A 20,254-nucleotide genomic window follows, 5' to 3' on the forward strand; every position below is an offset into this window, starting at 1 on the left:
CGTACGCTGGGCCGCGCGCTGCTGCCTTGGACCACTTGCCACAGTCCGTGACCGGCGAACGTTCCTTGCGAAGGCCAGCTCTCTTTCTCTCCCTCTTTTTGGGCTGCCTTAATATTTTCAGTTCTCTTTCTTCTTTCCCTCCCTCCTTTATCCCTTCCTTTACGGCGCGGTTCGGGTGTCCACCGAGATATCTGAGACGGTTACTCTGCCATTTCCTTTCCTCAAAAACCAAACAAAACAAATGAGCCGACGGCGTTCACAGAGTTCATTGGGGTTGACAACTTTGCAAAGGACGTTCATTTTCACGAAAGGAAAGGTGCACAACCGGCTCCGTGAGTCAGTGGAGACCTCAATCTCGCTTTCATGTACATGGCGTTGGTGTCAAACTGCAAAAGCCTCCTTTGATTGCGTTCCGCACACTGAATAGGCAGCGTGCCCTCCCTTCAACCCTGGGAGGTAGCATGCAGTTAATGGTTGATCGCGAGAGATTGATCACCAAATGAACACGGCGGCCTAGCTATTGCTTCAGAGCCGCATCTCAGCCACTCCGCTGTCAGCGCTAATGCATTCAGGCCACATCTCTCTCTATCTCTAACCACCGCCACATGTATCAAAGCACGAATGAGGCGTCCGGTTGTCCAGGAAGCCAGTTATGCGCCCTCCCTTTGCTCAAGGCCACCGCCGTCTAGAGCATTGTCAATGCCAACGCCAATGAACACAGTGAACGCCAACATTTTTCGCTTTGTATATCCTGGATTAGCTGAGCTAATCCAGATAATTTTTTCAGGAACGGAACGGTGTGTGTGCCCCGCCGCGGTGGCTCAGTGGTTAGGGCGCTCGACTACTGATCCGGAGTTCCCGGGTTCGAACCCGACCGCGGCGGCTGCGTTTTTATGGAGGAAAAACGCTAAGGCGCCCGTGTGCTGTGCGATGTCAGTGCACGTTAAAGATCCCCAGGTGGTCGAAATTATTCCGGAGCCCTCCACTACGGCACCTCTCTCTTCCTTTCTTCTTTCACTCCCTCCTTTACCCTTTTCCTTACTGCGCGGTTCAGGTGTCCAACGATATATGAGACAGATACTGCGCCATTTCCTTTCCCCCAAAAAACCAATTATTATTTCAGTAGCTGCAGCCTAGCGCGTGGCACGCGTTCCTCAGCGCTCTACGCCCTCGCCTCGCAGCTTTGGCTGTGCTTCGGTGCGGACAGCGCACGCATTTTCCAACGTTGTATGCAGATCTCCTAAAAGCTAGTTTTAAAATCCCGTGCTCCCAGATGGATTGCCGTTACACTATGCGTAACTAGCAAAATTATTGGGAAGATATAGCGAACAGTACGAACTAGCCTTTACCATACCTGGTGCATCGATGCACGTCGCGGGCCATAGCATGTTAGTGTAACTGCCAGTGATACAACTGAATTTCTTATAACATTCTGCTGATGCTATCGTAGAACATAACCCGTTTCTGAATTTGGTGGCAATGTGACGTAACTCCAATAATGAAGGAATAAAAAAAGAACCGTCTAGCACACTCTCAGGCTGCGGACAGCCGCGCGAAATGCTTTGGATGAGATGGCGAGGACCGCCGCTCATTGCATATCCCGATGGAAGCTAATGGCCGGCCGCATTTGTTTGCACTGAAAGCGTTTACTGATTTACGGCACCTATTCTTCCTTTCTTCTTTCAATCCCTCCTTTATCCCTTCCCTTACGGCGCGGTTCAGGTGTGCAAAGGTATATGAGACAGATACTGCGCCATTTCCTTTCCTCAAAAAACAATTATTATTATTATTGTGGACACTTTGTTGTCCACTCTATGGTATAGCCCAGTTCCCGTTTTATTTACGTTTTCACGTATTTCGATCAAGCGCCTGACTCTGTTATCAGTTGCGGGCATTCTGCTCTATGAGTGGTGGCGCAAAAAAGTTGGTAAGATTCAGGCTGAAGCCCCGTTCTCCGCAGAGCAGTAGGAAGCGAGCCGGAGAGTAAATGGACGCCGGCTGCTTGGCTATCGTAAGGAAAAAGTTGCCGGCGAAAATATTCGCTCCGCTGTTGAGTGCGTCGATGTGGGCAGGGCTTGGCGAGGCGTTACGCGTTTTATCAGCCCCGTGTCGTTCACTAATGAATCACGGGTGCAATGCTGCTGCGCGACACTTCCGCGGTGGAGGCGGCGATCGGAAGGGGACAGTATATACTGTGCTGGGTACCTCGGCCGCTTTCGCGACAATAACGACGTCGACTCTCCCCAGGCTTCCGGCAGTGCACGCGTGGCCATCGTCGAATTCAAAGAGAAAACTTTTCTTACATCCTCCGCCGAAAACCGGCGCCTGGATGTGCGCCCTCTACCGGTCGTGCACTGCAACTTTGTGTGCGCCGCTCGGCAAAAGCTCCGTCGTCGAGCTGGGAGCAATGGAACAGCAGCAGCAATGCAGCAACGACCAATGTTCTTCTGTTTCTTGGTGCAGATGCTATCTTGGAGCGGACTTAGTCATGACTCGAGCGACCGGCAGCACGTTCCCTACCTGACATCGACTGTGCGCCCCGTATCGCCTTTTCGGCTGTCTGTACCACCGTTTATAAAGCTTCTATAAACGATGGTCTAAAAAAGGATCTATAAACGATGGTCTGTACAGTTCAAGCCCGACTCGCTACGAATGAGCGAATGTTGCCCGACGCCACCGGAAGAAGCCATCGCCTTCAAGTGGTCTGCACCTTTGGCCGCGCAAGCCCCATCGTCACAGTCATCAAGTGTATCGCGCCCATTTAAGCACTGGCAATCACCGAGCGCCTTCAGTGGGCATGGAACAGCAGCAGCAATGCAGCAACGACCAATGTTCTTCTGTTTCTTGGTGCAGGTTAGTTCATGTCCTTCTTTGCACTGTAAACGCACAAGTAATGTCAACCTGCTGCTTGTGCCATGCCCAAGCGTATTCATGTGCATTGTCTGCGAATGTGTATATGTGCTGAAATTATTGCTCCTAGGTGGCGACATTGAACAGAACCCAGGGCCCCCTAAAAAAGATTCTAGCCAGTCCAATGATGACGCAGTCACTCTGTTAAAATCTTTAAACGAAAAAAATTGACAAGAACCATAGCGAAATACTCTCCCAGCTCAATGAAGTTCGGCAAATACAAACAAAGCTTGAGCGTCAGATAACCAGAATGAACGATAGGCTTGTTGCCGTCGAAGAAAAAGTAGCTGCCTCGCAAGCCTCCAGCGCCTTTGACATTACCCAGGAAGTGTCTGAGGCTGTACAGAATGAAGCAGAGGCGTTTCATAAACGACTCGACGAGCTCGAAGGCAGGTCACGACGCCATAATCTATTTTTTCACGGCCTCCCTGACACGCAAAACGAAACATGGGATGAATCTGAAAAGCTCGTGCGTGAAAAGCTTCTTTCTGAAATGGACCTTGAGCTACCCAGCGAGGCCATAGCACGCGCGCATCGGCTGGGTAAATTTTCGAATGACAAATGCCGTCCTGTCATAGTCAAATTTACGAATTTTAAGATCCGAGAAGCCGTGTTTACTGACCGAAGCAAAATGAAAAATGCTGGGATAAAGGTTACGGAAGATTTCTGCTTATCAACTCGCAACGCACGTAAAAAACTTTTTGACTTTGGACAAGCAAGTGGAGAGAAGTGCGCTATTCGTCAGAACAAATTGTTCATAAAGAATAAGTGTTACATCTACATTTCGGCATCAGATAGCATCTGTGAATATCATATCAATAACCAAGCATCCCCACGCAGCCCTGATAGTAGTGCCTTGCCTGCCGATCTTTCTACCGCGTAGCTACCTGCTCGTGGTCATGAGCTTCCAAATGACATATGTGTTTTGTTCTCTAATATTCGTAGTGTTGTTAACAAGCGTGATGATCTGTGTACTATCATCGACACGTGCGATGCAGACATTCTGGTCCTCACCGAAACCTGGCTGAATTCAAAGATTTCTAATGAAATACTAAACTGCGAAAAGGATTTCATTACTTATCGATGTGACCGTGGAGACAGAATAGGAGGCGGTGTTCTGATAGCGGTCGCTGATCATCTGCATTCTTCACACGTGTCACTTGTTTCTTCACTAGAAATTGTATGCGCCTCTATACGCATTAATCATCGAGACGTAATCTTCTGCGCATGCTATCGCCCTCCAAATGCTCCATCGTCTTTCTGTAGTGAACTTCATGATGTGCTCAATCGCATTTTAGTTAGGTTTCCTTCTTCGCCAATCTTTTTACTTGGCGATTTCAACATGCCAAAAATAATTTGGTCTGGCGCGTTCCCTTCCACTCTGGATTCGTAACCTGACTCGATTGGCTTCATAAATCTGTGCACTGACTTCAATTTTTCTCAGCTCATTACCCAGCCAACCCGTATCACCACTACTAGCGCTAACATTCTTGATCTTGTTCTAACTACGCTTCCTGAGCTAGTTCATTCATTGGCATTTCTACCAGGCCTCAGTGACCACTCCTTCATCCAGTTTGACCTTAAAGATACTAGCACACGTGTGCGACCGAATCCCAAATATATCAGAGTTTATACAATGGCAAATTTTCCGTCGATTAACGCTGAACTCGAAATCTTCTTAGGAGAGTGCATGCCAAACTTTTATAACCGTACTGTGGAAATGAACTGGCGCCTTTTTAAAGAAAAAGTTCATTTTCTTGTCCAAAAACACATACCTTTACGCGTCATATCAGGCAAGCAACGTTCCCCGTGGTTCACTGCCGCATTAAAACGCCTTTTAAGTAAAAAAAACGAGTTTATCGTAGAGCGAAAACCACCGGTTGCCCTGATCACTGGGATGTGTATCGTGCCATAACATCTGAGTATCGAAAAGCCTTAAGAAGCGCCAAGCAGGCTTTCTTCCAGAGTACGCTTCCGTTTTTGTTGATTGATAATGCCAAAAAATTTTGGAACATCATTTCTGGTCCCAAGCATAAAGCAATAGCTCTGAACGATAGAAGCGGCGCAGCCTTCCTTCATCAGAATGCCCTCAAGTGCTAAACGACGCCTTCTCAAATACTTTTTTACAGCAATCATCTGTTTCTCTGCCCTCTTTTCAGCCTGTGCAGAATCCATTAATGGACCCGATTGTGTTTGACAGTCTTGGTATAGAAAGTCTAATTAATAATCTCAAAATTTCTTCGTCTTCGGGAATCGACGACATAAATTCTAAATTTTTAAAGAATACAAGTGTTTATTCTTCCATTTACTTGTGTGCACTGTTTTCGCAATCTTTGAATTCAGGAAAGCTACCCGGGGACTGTAAGGTGGTACCAATATTCAAGTCTGGTGATGCTCATTGTGCTCTTAATTACAGACCCATATCATTAACGAGTGTCCCGTGTAAACTGTTTGAACATGTCATTTATTCTAATCTGCTTAAATTTCTAGAAAATCATTCGTGTTTTTTTCCTCGTCAGCATGGCTTTCGTCAATCATTTTCTTGTGAAACGCAACTCATTTCCTTCACCCATGATTTATTTGATGCATTAGACAAGGGATTTTTCATTGACTGTGTATTTTTAGATTTTCAGAAAGCATTCGATCTTGTTAATCACCAACTACTTTGTTTTAAGCTCGGCAAACTAAACATCGACCCAAACATTCTTTCATGGATCGAGAGTTTTTTCCGTAACAGAACTCAATTCGTCACTGCAAATAACGCTGATTCCTCACCATGCTCTGTTACCTCCGGCATGCCTCAAGGTTCCGTGCTCGGGCCGCTATTGTTTCTAATATACATAACGATCTACCAATTTCTATTAACTCCACAATTAGGCTTTTCGCAGATGATTGCGTTATTTATCGAGTAATCAAATCCGCTTCAGACTCATCCTTACTTCAAAGTGACCTAAATAAGGTATCTAGTTGGTGTAATATTTGGCTCATGAGACTGAATACTAACAAGTGTAAGGTCATGCATATTTCACACCGGTCTGCTAACGAAAATCTTATTCCCTACAGTATTTCAGGTTCTCTCCTTGAGCAAGTTACCACATATAAATATTTAGGGGTTCATATAAGTGCTAACCTTTCATGGCAGGCACATGTTGATTATATTGTTAACAATGCTAACCGCATGCTTGGCTACTTGCGTCGTAATTTTTCCATGGCTCCATCTTCTTTAAAACTGCTACTCTGTAAAACCTTAGTTAGATCGAAATTAGAATATGCGTGCTCTGTGTGGGACCCGGGACTTGAAACTCTTACTAATCAGTTAGAGTCAGTACAGAATCGTAGCGCCCGATTTATTTTCTCTAATTTTTCCCGCACTGCTAGTGTAACTACAATGAAAAATTCTTTGAACCTTCCTAGCCTTTCCCTTCGTAGAAAACTCGCGCGAATACTAACTTTTCACAAGATTAACTACCACAATCATCAGCTAAAACGGGATCTTCTATTTGAACCATCGTTCATATCACCTCGCACGGATCATCGCCACAAGGTACGCATTCCATACTGCCGAAGCAATGCATATTTTAACTCGTTTATACCCAAGACGGCGAGCGATTGGAACCACTTGCCCACCTTGCTTGCCGACATTTCTGACACCTGTTTATTCAAAAATGCCGCGGAAAACTATGTGTTTGACTAGGCTGTTTTCTTACGTAATCTGATTTGTATTTTGTTCAAGCTTACGTTTTTTCATTCCTTGCTGTATTACATTACATTTTCCATTTACTTTTTGTTTTCATTTTGCTGCATTGTTTTTACTTTTTTATCCACTTCCTTCTGTAACGCCCAACTGGGGCCCTGAAGGTATTGTAATAAATAAATAGAGCATGGGGCGGGCTCACAACACTCAACGCATATGTACACAACAGTTTTTTTTTGGCCACAATGACTCTAGAATAGGTGACATGTCTGAACTACTGAGGCTAAGCTTTCACTTTTTTTTTGTCTCTTCAGTGCATCATGAATCAGTTCATTAGCTGGGCTCTAAAGTCTTAATAAACAAAGTGCACATGTCAAAGATCAGGCAGACTGGCATGAGGTTTCGTGGTGCCAGATTAAGCGGAACTTAATTGCATTTGAATTGATAAGTGTCATCAGGTTGAATCTACTACTTTATTAAAGTATCTCTGTTAAAACAAATATGCTATCAGCTTGTTGGCTTAGATTTGAATTGTATTTTCATTATTTTTGTAGTTGTTTTTATTGTGACTAATTTTAATATATTTGTTTGATTACAAAGCCTGAACGTTTTCATGTGTCATTCTTTGCTTACACAGGCAAGAAGAGTATCTGCTTCAGGTCCGGCAGGCCTTATCCCATCTCAGGAACTTGAGGAACGAAGACGAGCTTTTGTGCGGCCAGAGTATGACTATGCAACAAAGACAAGTATGCATTAATTGCTGCTTTTCATGAGACAGATATGTCACAGGTGTTGAGGAGTGCAATGAAAGTATTTTTGCATTTTAATTTCACATGTGCATAGTACCTGTTTTGAGTAGTATTGTCAACTTGTTGCTCGCACGAGCCTGTTCGCTTTCAAGATTTTGCATTTAGATTTAAATTCATTTTGCTGGACTGCATACTGTTGTCATGCAGTACTTTATTTTGACATGAGCAGGCTTTAACCATTATAGGCAGGTACTAGTGTGTTTTGCATAACTGCAATGTTTCCCAGTTTTCCTCCTGTAATGTAAGGATTTTTGTGATTTTAAATAGGTGTAGAATTAACACTCAAGTTCCCCAAACTAGAGGGGAATCCATTATTGTTGTGTAGCTAAAGCTGCATGACAATGAAAGCTTCATTGCTAGGTTTCAGCCAGCTGCCAGTGTTTTACAATGGTGTGTCACCACTGCACCTCAGTGGTTTGGAGCTCTGCCGTTTCTGGTTGACAGCTATTGGATCTCAAATGTGCAGACCACCTTACAACTTGTTCGAGCTTGGCTGACAGGTGCTCTGAGCAAGCATGATGGCAAAGTTTGTTTCACGCTTTTTCTTTATAAAAGGAGTGTGCAGTGTTAAACTTGCCTCAACTGTGGCCACATTGGTTTGGTTTTTATATCATTTTATGTTTGCATTTACCTTTCTGTTGGGTCAAGCATCGCAAACAAATGGTGAAATGAAAATATTTGTCTAAATGTGCTTGAAGCAATACATGGCGAAACTTTGTAGTATTTTATTGTTTTGGAAAGCTAAGGATACTGCGTTGCACAGTTTATTTGTGGTACAAATGTTTTGTTCACTACAATCTAAGCACCTGAAGGTTGTAAATTCAATGGGGATGTATGCACAGATTTGAAGGATGTTTTGAAATGTTAAATTTAATTGCTATAACATGGGCAGCGCTTTAGTCAGAGGCAAAACTCGGCATTGCGCGTCCCTCATAACCTGAGTCGCTTTGGGACGTTAAATCCCCATAAACCAAACCAAAACTCGGCATTGCAGTATTATGTAGTTAAAAACATGTGCCTGCAGCATGAGCAGTCATTGACGCCATTCCCCTTTAGATTGATTCATGTTGTTGCTTGAGCTGCTGCTCTCAGTGACCGCTGTTTCATCACAGTGGTTTGTGATTCATTGTCCTAAATGCCATCGTGGAAGGGGTGATCATACTTGAGCACAAGCAACTTTATGGTTGCTATGGAAAACGTTGAGAAAATTTGGACAGACTCTATAGTGAGAGTTAGAGAACAAAAGTTTTTTCTTGGGGGGGGGGGGGGGGGTACCAGATGCCATATGATGCTTGTACTGAATTTAAACAGCAGTGTTTATGTGTGGTACTGAGGGCCCGTCCATTTATGCAATGAACAAGACTTGTGTCGGCATCTGCATATATCATTGGTGAGGTTTTGGGCAGTTTTATAATATTTGTTTTGTATTTTTGCCTTTTTGTTCTCACTTGTGACTTCTGCGGGGATGAGATAGAAAAATGTAGTAAACATAAAAAGTTAAAAAAGATACTAATAAATTCAAGATACATTTGCAGGAAATATTTTGACAGTGATGAGTTATACCATTTGTAAAAACATGAATGTTGTATGAAATAGGTTGCAGTTAACTTTCCTTGCTCCTAGTTATGCTTTTCTTTTGCAAGTTTCCTACTTTTATTTCAGCATGAAATTGCTAATTTCCTGTAGACAGAACTTATTCTGGTAGATAATTTCTGGTGGAGTACATTCTCATCATATACTTACAGCTGTTAATATTGAAATTATAGAATTCTAGTGCATCGTACCGCTATTAAATGTTTGCATTATTTACTTTGGTTTCAGTGTGTTGGCTTGCTGTGTATGAGGTTTGTGTGGGATATGAGGAAAAGGAGGTGCTGCTCCTTGGCGATCTAAATATGAAATTTGGAACATCCTAAGGAGCTCCTGCAGATATTTTTTGTCATTTTTTTTATTTTTACAGTGTACAAATGTTATGAACATCAAAGCAGTGAAAAACTAAAAATGTATGAGTTTTATGCAGCAAACAGCTCAATTTTGATGTTGGTCATTACAAATCAAACTTTTGGGGCATGATACTGTAAGCGTATGCCTTGCGGTTTCTTGTTAATGTACACTGTGTCTTTGAAAGCACTCTACCACAGGCTTTGATTAGTTTTGTTTTCAGTGCATTTTATACACACTCATGTCACCAGTAGACTTGCAGTATTATTTAAGCTTATTTCTTGTCTCTATGTGATAGTGCAACATATTTTGGGCCATTTCCTACAGAAGTGTTGGTTTATAACATGTTAGTTGTGTGACCAGTAGTCTGTGAAGTAAAGCTTGCTTAATTTTATCATTGTTCTAATGCAAAAATAGTTTCTGTAGCCAGGTAGTAAATGTGTGCTTGACATAATATTATCTGTATCCATCTCTTTCCAGAAATGTGTGGTACAAAGATTACTAAAAAGAAGAGAAAAACAATGTATGAGAGCAAGGCATCAGCAGGTATGTTTGCATTTCTGCTTGTGTTTGTTTTTAATTTATACTCACAGGCACGAGAGTTGAGTTAGATGTGCACAGCAGAACCTTAATATGATTCAGTCACACCGCCCCTCGAAAAGGCCACCAAAATGGCGATTTAGAGTCAAGATTTTTGTTTTTTGGCAATGCAGGTATTTTTTTGTGGTTGAAAGCAACACCTTTTCGCTTACAGGATGTAAATGGCCCTATGTGTATAAATGCATGGGAGAATATGTGGGTGTGTTCTTTTTGCTTTTTTTTTGCCGGTACAAATATAACGATAATCGGTTATAACGATCAGATTTTCTAGTTTTGTCAGTATTGTTTACTCACGTACTCATCATAACAGTCGGCTCAGCTGGCTGATGTGCTGGAACCATTATAGTGAAAGTGCCACATTCCTATTGCTCATATATATATGCTTTGAGATACTGCGCAACAAGAATGCACTGTGAATTTCTGGAGCACTTGCAAGTGCCTGTGAACACATAGCTGTTGTCTGGTGGTACACTCATTGTAGCCTGACTATTACCATCTGCCATTTCCATCTGCAAGCAATGCTAACATATCTCATTCACTGCGCTGTTGTCTGACTATGCTCACTCTTAAGCCAAGAAACTGAGTTATGAGTTCAGTCAGAATTCGCTGTCATCGTCGACTCGGAGAAGCTCATTACTGACCCCACTGAGTAGTTTCTAAGCATCCCAACAAGCTCAGAAAGCATGCATCTAGAATATGCCTGTATGTGCCTGTATGTGTATGTAAAGTATTTGCTTGCCTGACCATGCAGCAGTTGTCAGCCGCTTCCTTGTCCTGACTTTTACCTGTGATCGTAAATGCATAGACATTGAAACATATCTGGCATTGATTTTTTTTGTTTTCCTCCATGGCTGTTGGTGCAGAACTGCTTTGCATAGTAAGGGAAAAAACAGTCGTGGCCAAAGCAAACAGAAAAAAAATTCTCACCTTATGTATATTGTCATATTGAGGTTAGTTTTCTGCATAAAAAAATTGAAAATTGAAAGTTAAAAGTTGGTTTCTTGGGGAAAGGAAATGACGCAGTATCTGTCTGACACATCACATCGGAGGACACCTGAATAGGCCCCATAAGGGAAGAGATAAAGGAGGGACTGTGAAAAGAAAGGAAGAAAGAGGTGCTGTAGTGGAGGGCTCCAGAATAATGTGCCGTAGTGGAGGGCTCCAGAATTATTTCGACCACCTGGGGATCTTTGCACAGAGGTCGAGTTCGAACCCTGGATACTCTGGATCAGCAGCTGAGCGCTCTAACTACTGAGCCACCACGTGGGGTCTGTATAAAAGCGGCTGATTTAGGTTTATGCACAGTGTGCACATGTGGGGTAAACCAAGTGGTCTCCCTTTTCTCTATCTGCTACTCTCTTCACACCAAGTTGCAGAAAAAATTAAGGTGCAGTTGTGATGTCCTGGCGTTGTTAGTTGTTTTGAAGGCTCACGGAATGTCTGTACTCGTTTCATGCATTTCCTCTACACTAATGCCCAGGAGGGCTCTGTAGGAACCTGTATAAATAAATAAATAGTTTTTTTTAGTGAGCATGTCATTTGTACTGAAAAAGGTTACGGAAGATTTCTGCTTATCAACTCGCAACGCACGTAAACTTTTTGACTTTAGACAAGCAAGTGGAGAGAAGTGCGCTATTCGTCAGAACAAATTGTTCATAAAGAATAAGTGTTACATCTACATTTCGGCATCAGATAGCATCTGTGAATATCATATCAATAACCAAGCATCCCCACGCAGCCCTGATAGTAGTGCCTTGCCTGCCGATCTTTCTACCGCGTAGCTACCTGCTCGTGGTCATGAGCTTCCAAATGACATATGTGTTTTGTTCTCTAATATTCGTAGTGTTGTTAACAAGCGTGATGATCGACACGTGCGATGCAGACATTCTGGTCCTCACCGAAACCTGGCTGAATTCAAAGATTTGTAATGAAATACTAAACTGCGATAAGGATTTCATTACTTATCGATGTGACCGTGGAGACAGAATAGGAGGCGGTGTTCTGATAGCGGTCACTGATCATCTGCATTCTTCACACGTGTCACTTGTTTCTTCACTAGAAATTGTATGCGCCTCTATACGCATTAATCATCGAGACGTAATCTTCTGTGCATGCTATCGCCCTCCAAATGCTCCATCGTCTTTCTGTAGTGAACTTTATGATGTGCTCAATCGCATTTTAGTTAGGTTTCCTTCTTCGCCAATCTTTTTACTTGGCGATTTCAACATGCCAAAAATAATTTGGTCTGGCATGTTCCCTTCCACTCTGGATTCGTCACCTGACTCGATTGGCTTCATAAATCTGTGCACTGACTTCAATTTTTCTCAGCTCATTACCCAGCCAACCCGTATCACCACTACTAGCGCTAACATTCTTGATCTTGTTCTAACTACGCTTCGTGAGCTAGTTCATTCATTGGCATTTCTACCAGGCCTCAGTGACCACTCCTTCATCCAGTTTGACCTTAAAGATACTAGCACACGTGTGCGACCGAATCCCAAATATATCAGAGTTTATTCAATGGCAAATTTTCCGTCGATTAACGCTGAACTCGAAATCTTCTTAGGAGAGTGCATGCCAAACTTTTATAACCGTACTGTGGAAATGAACTGGCGCCTTTTTAAAGAAAAAGTTCATTTTCTCGTCCAAAAACACAGACGTTTACGCGTCATATCAGGCAAGCAACGTTCCCCGTGGTTCACTGCCGCACTAAAACGCCTTTTAAGTAAAAAAAACGAGTTTATCGTAGAGCGAAAACCACCGGTTGCCCTGATCACTGGGATGTGTATCGTGCCATAACATCTGAGTATCGAAAATCCTTAAGAAGCGCCAAGCAGGCTTTCTTCCAGAGTACGCTTCCATTTTTGTTGATTGATAATGCCAAAAAATTTTGGAACATCATTTCTGGTCCCAAGCATAAAGCAATAGCTCTGAACGATAGAAGCGGCACAGCCATTCCTTCATCAGAATGCCCTCAAGTGCTAAACGACGCCTTCTCAAATACTTTTTTACAGCAATCATCTGTTTCTCTGCCCTCTTTTCAGCCTGTGCAGAATCCATTAATGGACCCGATTGTGTTTGACAGTCTTGGTATAGAAAGTCTAATTAATAATCTCAAAATTTCTTCGTCTTCGAGAATCGACGACATAAATTCTAAATTTTTAAAGAATACAAGTGTTTATTCTTCCATTTACTTGTGTGCACTGTTTTCGCAATCTTTGAATTCAGGAAAGCTACCCGGGGACTGTAAGGTGGTACCAATATTCAAGTCTGGTGATGCTCATTGTGCTCTTAATTACAGACCCATATCATTAACGAGTGTCCCGTGTAAACTGTTTGAACATGTCATTTATTCTAATCTGGTTAAATCGGATCATCTGCATTTTGCCTTCTGACGAAATAAATGTTTTGCAATCCAATCCTAGGCTGGATATATATTCATTTTATGAATATAGCAATCTGTTATGTGGTGGTGGTCAGGTGCAAAAGTGCATATGGCATGTGAATGTAGTGCACATTATGGCAGCTAGATACATTAAAGGCAATCTATGGCGCTTCCATTATTTAAAATGTATGCGACTTAAGCATTCAATGAATTAAGAAAAATTTAGGATGACAACCACAAATGAAAAAGAAATGATCTAAGCTTCATATCTTCTTCATTTTTGGTGTAAAATCTGTCTTTTGCTATAATTATCACATAGTTTTGTGATAATTGCCTTGGTAACCATTTGTAACCACTGCTGAAAACTTAACAAATTTTCCTGTTCTCGAGTTGCTAAAGCAGTCATTCAGTCTTTTTTACTTTATTCTTCAGCTGCCTTTCAGCATGTCAGGGAAAACATCGAGGACCTCAATGGACGTGTGGGTGTTCGGGACACTGACCTCATTTTTCTCAAAGGTCTCAGGAATCGCCTGTCATGAGCTGCTTAGTGCAGGTATGGCACTTTCATAAATTTTTGTCACATCTTGTCGTTTATCATCATAAGGGCATTCAACATTTTATTACTACTTTCGAGTTTTTGTTTAACTTGGAGTAGTGATCAGCGAAATTCGAGGAAGTTGAAAAAAGCTACGTTCTGCAACTTCATAGGCTGGCATTTTGCATGTTAATAGCAACGTCCCTTGCAGCTGGGCATCTATGCATGTTGTACAAGGCATTGGAGTCACTGCCCTCTCTCTGTCAGAAAGCTAAAAGAGTGTAATTGGCATGGCATTTATTATCATGGTCATATTGTCTACATCATTGCTGTGGTTGTTATTAGTGAGCAATTTAGGTACATTGTGCTAATTCATTTATTTTTACTGATCTTTGCTAAGTCCAGTTAGTTGCATAGAATGGAGGCATTCTGAATGCATTTCAGCATTGTAATAAGGTTTTTGATGAGGCACAAATTACATTGTTTTCATCCTGTGCTTGCTAGCTCAACGTGCTGTCATCATTGTACTCAAGCAGGAAAGTTGCTTGGACCAGTTTTTTAAGATCCATAATATCAAGTGTTTGCAGCACAAAAGTATGAAGGCAAAAGACGTGTGTGTTCCTCTTGCTTTTTTCTTTCATTTTATGCTGTGAAGACTTTATATTGCGCACTTGAGTATTTTTTTATGTAGTGCTGTGCTAATCATGTGTTACTGTTCTGGAGTTGTGCAGAAGAATAAGACATCAGTGAACAGCAGGTAGAAAAATATTTTGCATTCATTTTCTTTTCTGCTATTTTTTACCCTTTTGCTGATATGTTGCCTTCTGTGTTTGAGATGAGGTTGAAGTTACTTGTTGAAATCATTTACATGATGTTACATTCATAGATATGGAGAGTCTTTCACCAGACAGTAGTCATGAGAAAATTAATTTTAGAGTGGGGCCAGTGCCTCAGAAATAGCATCAATGTAATTTCTGAGGCACTGTTAAGAGTTTCTGATTCGGAAAAGGTCTAGAAATGTCAGAAACACATTGGCGTACTGGTATTCGCAGTTTGGCGTAAGAGCCAGTACCATGGTATATTTATTTTTGCATAGTTTTTCAGTGTAATGAGAACTGGTCGACTTTTAATATTAAAAAGTTTATGGAGGAGGTCGATGTCAACAAAATGTGCACTGATCAATGTGATACCTTGTATGCTGACTGAGGATATGTATAGCATTTGAAGTGCTAATGGTATTCAGGTGAGTGGTTAGCCAAAATGAGTTGAGGAGGTAACCCCAGCGTGTTATTTAAAATGAAAGTTCCAGCTGTAACCTTACATGAAGAAGTTCCTGGTGTATCACGGTACAAAAACAAAGCACAATTACTTGGCATCGTTTTGATCTTTAGCATCAATATTTGGTTATTAGGTGTTACGGTGACATCCATTATGAGCCGTAAAAAAGTTGGTCAGTTCTGTTGCTGTGAAATACATGTAAAGTTGATAAATTCAGTTAAATTTTCTTTCTTTGTCTACCAGGTCCAAGATCATCTTGAAGAGAAAACTATCACTTTCAAGCCTGTCTCCACAAACAATGTAGAACTTTTGCGGGATGTCTGCCAGGCTTGCCGTAGAGTCAGTGGTCGTGACGCCCAAGAGCTCGCCAACATTCTTAGTGGTCCTCACTTCTCAGTATGGCTCTTTCTTGAAATTATTCTTTAGTGTCTGGCCTTATTGACAACAGTGAAAAATATATATTGCATGTCTTACCCCTGGTCTAGTTTCACACTCTTTTGTCAAGCCTAGTGGGCTGTGTGTTTGAGGTTGGTGTTGTCCTCTGTGGCCTGGCATTGCCTGTGGATAGCTGTGGTGAAACTGCACATGGGCGTTTTTTAACTTTTGTTGCAATAGTGTAAATAGACCAACTGAATTGATTCATGGCAGTTGTTCATGGCCAAGGTAAGCAAGAAGTGAATCTTTGTTTCTTTTGATAAGCAGGTTTTCTAATGAAGCTTAAAAAGATTTTTGAAAGGGTCTTGTTTTTTTTTTCTTCTATAAAAATTAAGTGTAAAACTGGCTTTAAAGGCTGGTGCTGGCACAAAGTCACAGACTACAACGGCAGTCAATAGGCTTTTCACCTGCACCCGCAAGCTTAACCAGAAACGTGAGCCACCAGTAATGTGGCCGAGCGCAGTGTTCTAAATGAGGCCAGTGTTGGGGAAAAACTTGCGAAAGTTCCGCCATTTCTTCCACGCTTGTATGCTACATGTAGTGTTGTGCCTGCTTTTGAGTGTGAGCTCTGCCACTTTTGCAGCGATGCTGAATATGTGTGAGAAGTCTTCCTTGCGGAAATTTTTTATATTTGCTTTTTTTTATTTGAAAAATGGAGAACCTTAGAGAATATTGGAACAATGCAGTCTCCATGACTGCTTAGCCCTTCATATTTGATAAACTGCACTTTGTTACCTTTGGAGTGCACAGGAACTAATTTGGGGCTCTTACTTGTCTGTCCAATATGAAAAATGTTTGGTATATTCAGTTATTGCTAGGGGCTATAATTGAATCTGCTGTATCACCATGAATAGTTATAACCTGTTGGTTGGGCACCCTTGTATTTATTATGAATTTTAATTCATTAGACGGTCACTTCGGGTGCATCTTGGGGTGTTTGGCATTGTTTTTTGAGTATGCCCATGAGTGATAAAAATGTATTGCCTCCTCAGCTTCAAACTTCAGTAGTGACCCAGTTGGTGTTATCTGTTGACGTTCTTTGTTTATTACTCATTTTTGTCCTTCAGTAATGCCCTAAGTGAAAGAGATGTAATTAATATAACAGATTTGTCACTTCAGGGATAAAATTTTGTTCAAAGCAGAGAAGGGGGTTTTTACCTTTGCTTATAGGTTCACATAATAAATCTACCTGCAAGGTTTCTTTTGTTTCACATCTTTTAAATAACAGAGTGTTGACAATTCTCTGCAATAAGAGTTGCATTAGCCGTAGAATTTGTAAAAAAAGCTACTGGAAAATCGTGTCATATGTGTCTTCAAGGTTTATTGAGATCAAAATTGTAAAACACTTTACCTTGCTTATAAATTTACCATTCTTAATATATGCACCAAGAAAAACAGTGAAAGCTAGAGGGATAAAAATTACTACCAAATGAGCATTTGGAGTTAGACTGCAGTGAGTTCTTGTATTTTGTTTTTGATGGTTCTCCTTTTGTTCATGGTAGGCCTTGCTCAACGCCCATGATGCTGTAGCTACAAAGAGCTATGAACCTGCTAAACCACTAGCACTTGAGAAGGAGGCACCAGCAATGGCACCTGAGACCCTGAATGACACTATCAGGATGGTGGGAATCAGAAAGAATGATGATGAACCCTTGGTGAGTGGCTGTTTCATTTCCAGCTTGCTGCTTTTCTTATTCTGCATACATGTGGTATAAAGGTGCTTTTGCTTAATGTTTTCAGGGGATAACGGTACGAGTTGAGGATGACAATTTGATGATAGCTCGCATCCTTGCTGGTGGAATCATTGATAGGCAAGGTGAGTTTGAGTGCAAGCTTTCTTTTTCACTAGATGCTAGGATTTGAAGTAGATTTCTCGACTGACTGATTGTGATGCTTATGGCAGTATCAGACTTCCCAACCTTCCTTGTGCAATATGGTTTCATGTGATTTGAGGATTCTTTTCTACTTGTTACTAGCTCTAATCTTTTCCTTTTGTGGAACAATAATGAATACCAGAATGGTAGTATTTGCTGTCTGTTAGTCCCTAAAGAACTAAAGTAATATCATAGCTACTTTTCTGATTTGGATATGTGTTTTATGCCTTTTAGTGGTATTCATGATAATGTATTTTGCCTTTTTAAGTTCTTGTGTGACTTTTTTTTTTTCAAGCGGTAACTTATGTTGAAATAATAAATAAATTGGTTTTTGAGGAAAGGAAAGGTATAGGAATGGTCTCATGTCTTACTGGACATCTGAACCCTGCTGTGAGGAAAGAGATGAACAAGCTTACCAAAAAAGTTTGCCGTCACTGCATTTTCTGTTTTCAATTTCAATATAGGTTGAGGTGTGAAGGTCAAAGCATGCTTAACTGTAAAGTGTGGTAAAGGCATGCTAAGTATAAACCTCATGTCATGACATACACTGAATGTTCAACAGAGGAAGGCATGTCTGCACTAGTTATTTCATTTAGAACATTCAGTTTGTGTTTCCTCATGGTTACTTTTAAAAGGAACTTTCAGAACATTCACATTTTGTTGTGTTAAAGGGAATGCAACTTAGTATTGTGGACACCTTGCTTATATTTCAGGGTTGTTACATGTTGGTGATACAATCTTGGAGGTCAATGGAGTGCCAGTTCACACGCCTGAGCAGCTGCAGCTGCAACTGAAAAAGGCCCAAGGCAGTGTTGCATTCAAAATCCTCCCCTCATATCACGACAACCTGCCAACATTTCAGGTATGTGTCTGTGACATCAACTGACATATTACAAATGTGAGGCTTTTTTTTGTGTGTGTGCTTGAATGGTACTTTATTTTGCAGTGTTTTGTGAAAGCACTGTACACATATGAGCCATCTAAAGATACCCTTCTACCATGTAAAGAAATTGGGTTGCCATTCAAGCAGGGTGACATCCTGCAAGTGCTCAATCAGGAGGATCCAAACTGGTGGCAGGTAGGTACAAAATTATAGTCTGAAGTATTCATGCACCTCTCTTTCAGCACATCTACTGGTCACAAGTGAGCCAGCAATCAATTTTTTTGCTTGGTTTAATCTTCCTTTTTTTTTATTGCGTAATCAATGATGAATCGGGCAAAATAAAAAAGGCTGCTTCCTGGCAAACAGTTTTTTTACCCTTTGCTATACACGCAGAGCTGTAATCTGCCCACAAGAGTGCTGAAACTGCTGCTGCTTTGATTGCCTCTGGAGTTTTTTGAGCATTTATGCTTCACAATGCGACGACTCTGCTAGACACCAGCATGCCAGTGATGCATGTCTCGTCAGATGTCAGGCGTCAGGTGGTGATACGTACGAGCTCATTTAAACCTGCAGTTTCTTTGATTCTTGCTAGATTGTTGTTGTTTGCTAAAATTCCACATAATATTTCAGAAAAGCAGCAGCACTACAGAAGTGAGTGCTTTATAGGGAACGTGCTGAAGTGAGCATTTTGGTTTATTCACAACACTCACAACTCATATGTGCACAACAGTTTTTTTTTGGCCACAATGACTCTAGAATAGGTGACATGTCTGAACTACTGAGGCTAAGCTTTCACTTTTTTTTTTTGTCTCTGCAGTGCATCATGAATCAGTTCATTAGCTGGGCTCTAAAGTCTTAATAAACAAAGTGCACATGTCAAAGATCAGGCAGACTGGCATAAGGTTTCGTGGTGCCAGTTTAAGCGGATCTTAATTGCATTTGAATTGATAAGTGTCATCAGGTTGAATCTACTACTTTATTAAAGTATCTCTGTTAAAACAATTATGCTATCAGCTTGTTGGCTTAGATTTGAATTGTATTTTCATTATTTTTGTAGTTGTTTTTATTGTGACTAATTTTAATATATTTGTTTGATTACAAAGCCTGAAGGTTTTCATGTGTCATTCTTTGCTTACACAGGCAAGAAGAGTATCTGCTTCAGGTCCGGCAGGCCTTATCCCATCTCAGGAACTTGAGGAACGAAGACGAGCTTTTGTGCGGCCAGAGTATGACTATGCAACAAAGACAAGTATGCATTAATTGCTGCTTTTCATGAGACAGATATGTCACAGGTGTTGAGGACTGCAATGAAAGTATTTTTGCATTTTAATTTCACGTGTGCATAGTACCTGTTTTAAGTAGTATTGTCAACTTGTTGCTCGCACGAGCCTGTTCGCAGTCAAGATTTTGCATTTAGATTTAAATTCATTTTGCTGGACTGCATACTGTTGTCATGCAGTATTTTATTTTGACATGAGCAGGCTTTAACCATTATAGGCCGGTACTAGTGTGTTTTGCATAGCTGCAAAGTTTCCCAGTTTTCCTCCTGTAATGTAAGGATTTTTGTGATTTTAAATAGGTGTAGAATTAACACTCAAGTTCCCGAAACTAGAGGGGAATTCATTATTGTTGTGTAGCTAAAGCTGCATGACAATGAAAGCTTCATTGCTAGGTTTCAGCCAGCTGCCAGTGTTTTACAATGGTGTGTCACCACTGCACTTCAGTGGTTTGGAGCTCTGCCGTTTCTGGTTGACAGCTATTGGATCTCAAATGTGCAGACCACCTTACAACTAGTTCGAGCTTGGCTGACAGGTGCTCTGAGCAAGCCTGATGGCAAAGTTTGTTTCACGCTTTTTCTTTATAAAAGGAGTGTGCAGTGTTAAACTTGCCTCAACTGTGGCCACATTGGT

At 41.4% G+C, this 20,254-nt stretch overlaps 1 pseudogene across 1 annotated transcript in view; it reads left to right on the plus strand.

Moving 5' to 3' along the window:
* The first annotated feature begins 2,519 nt into the window (after nt 1-2,519).
* Nucleotides 2,520-20,254, plus strand: part of LOC144115787 (protein PALS2-like) — a 46,643-nt pseudogene continuing 28,908 nt past the window's right edge. The window contains exons 1-10 of the transcript XR_013311549.1: nt 2,520-2,853; nt 7,242-7,350; nt 9,835-9,900; nt 13,772-13,892; nt 15,396-15,548; nt 17,090-17,242; nt 17,328-17,403; nt 18,175-18,323; nt 18,408-18,539; nt 19,485-19,593. The product of XR_013311549.1 is annotated as a protein PALS2-like (transcript). The remainder of the gene's footprint in view (nt 2,854-7,241; nt 7,351-9,834; nt 9,901-13,771; nt 13,893-15,395; nt 15,549-17,089; nt 17,243-17,327; nt 17,404-18,174; nt 18,324-18,407; nt 18,540-19,484; nt 19,594-20,254) is intronic.

The sequence above is a fragment of the Amblyomma americanum genome, chromosome 1 (assembly GCF_052857255.1).
Source record: "Amblyomma americanum isolate KBUSLIRL-KWMA chromosome 1, ASM5285725v1, whole genome shotgun sequence".
NCBI classification, from domain to species: domain Eukaryota; kingdom Metazoa; phylum Arthropoda; class Arachnida; order Ixodida; family Ixodidae; genus Amblyomma; species Amblyomma americanum.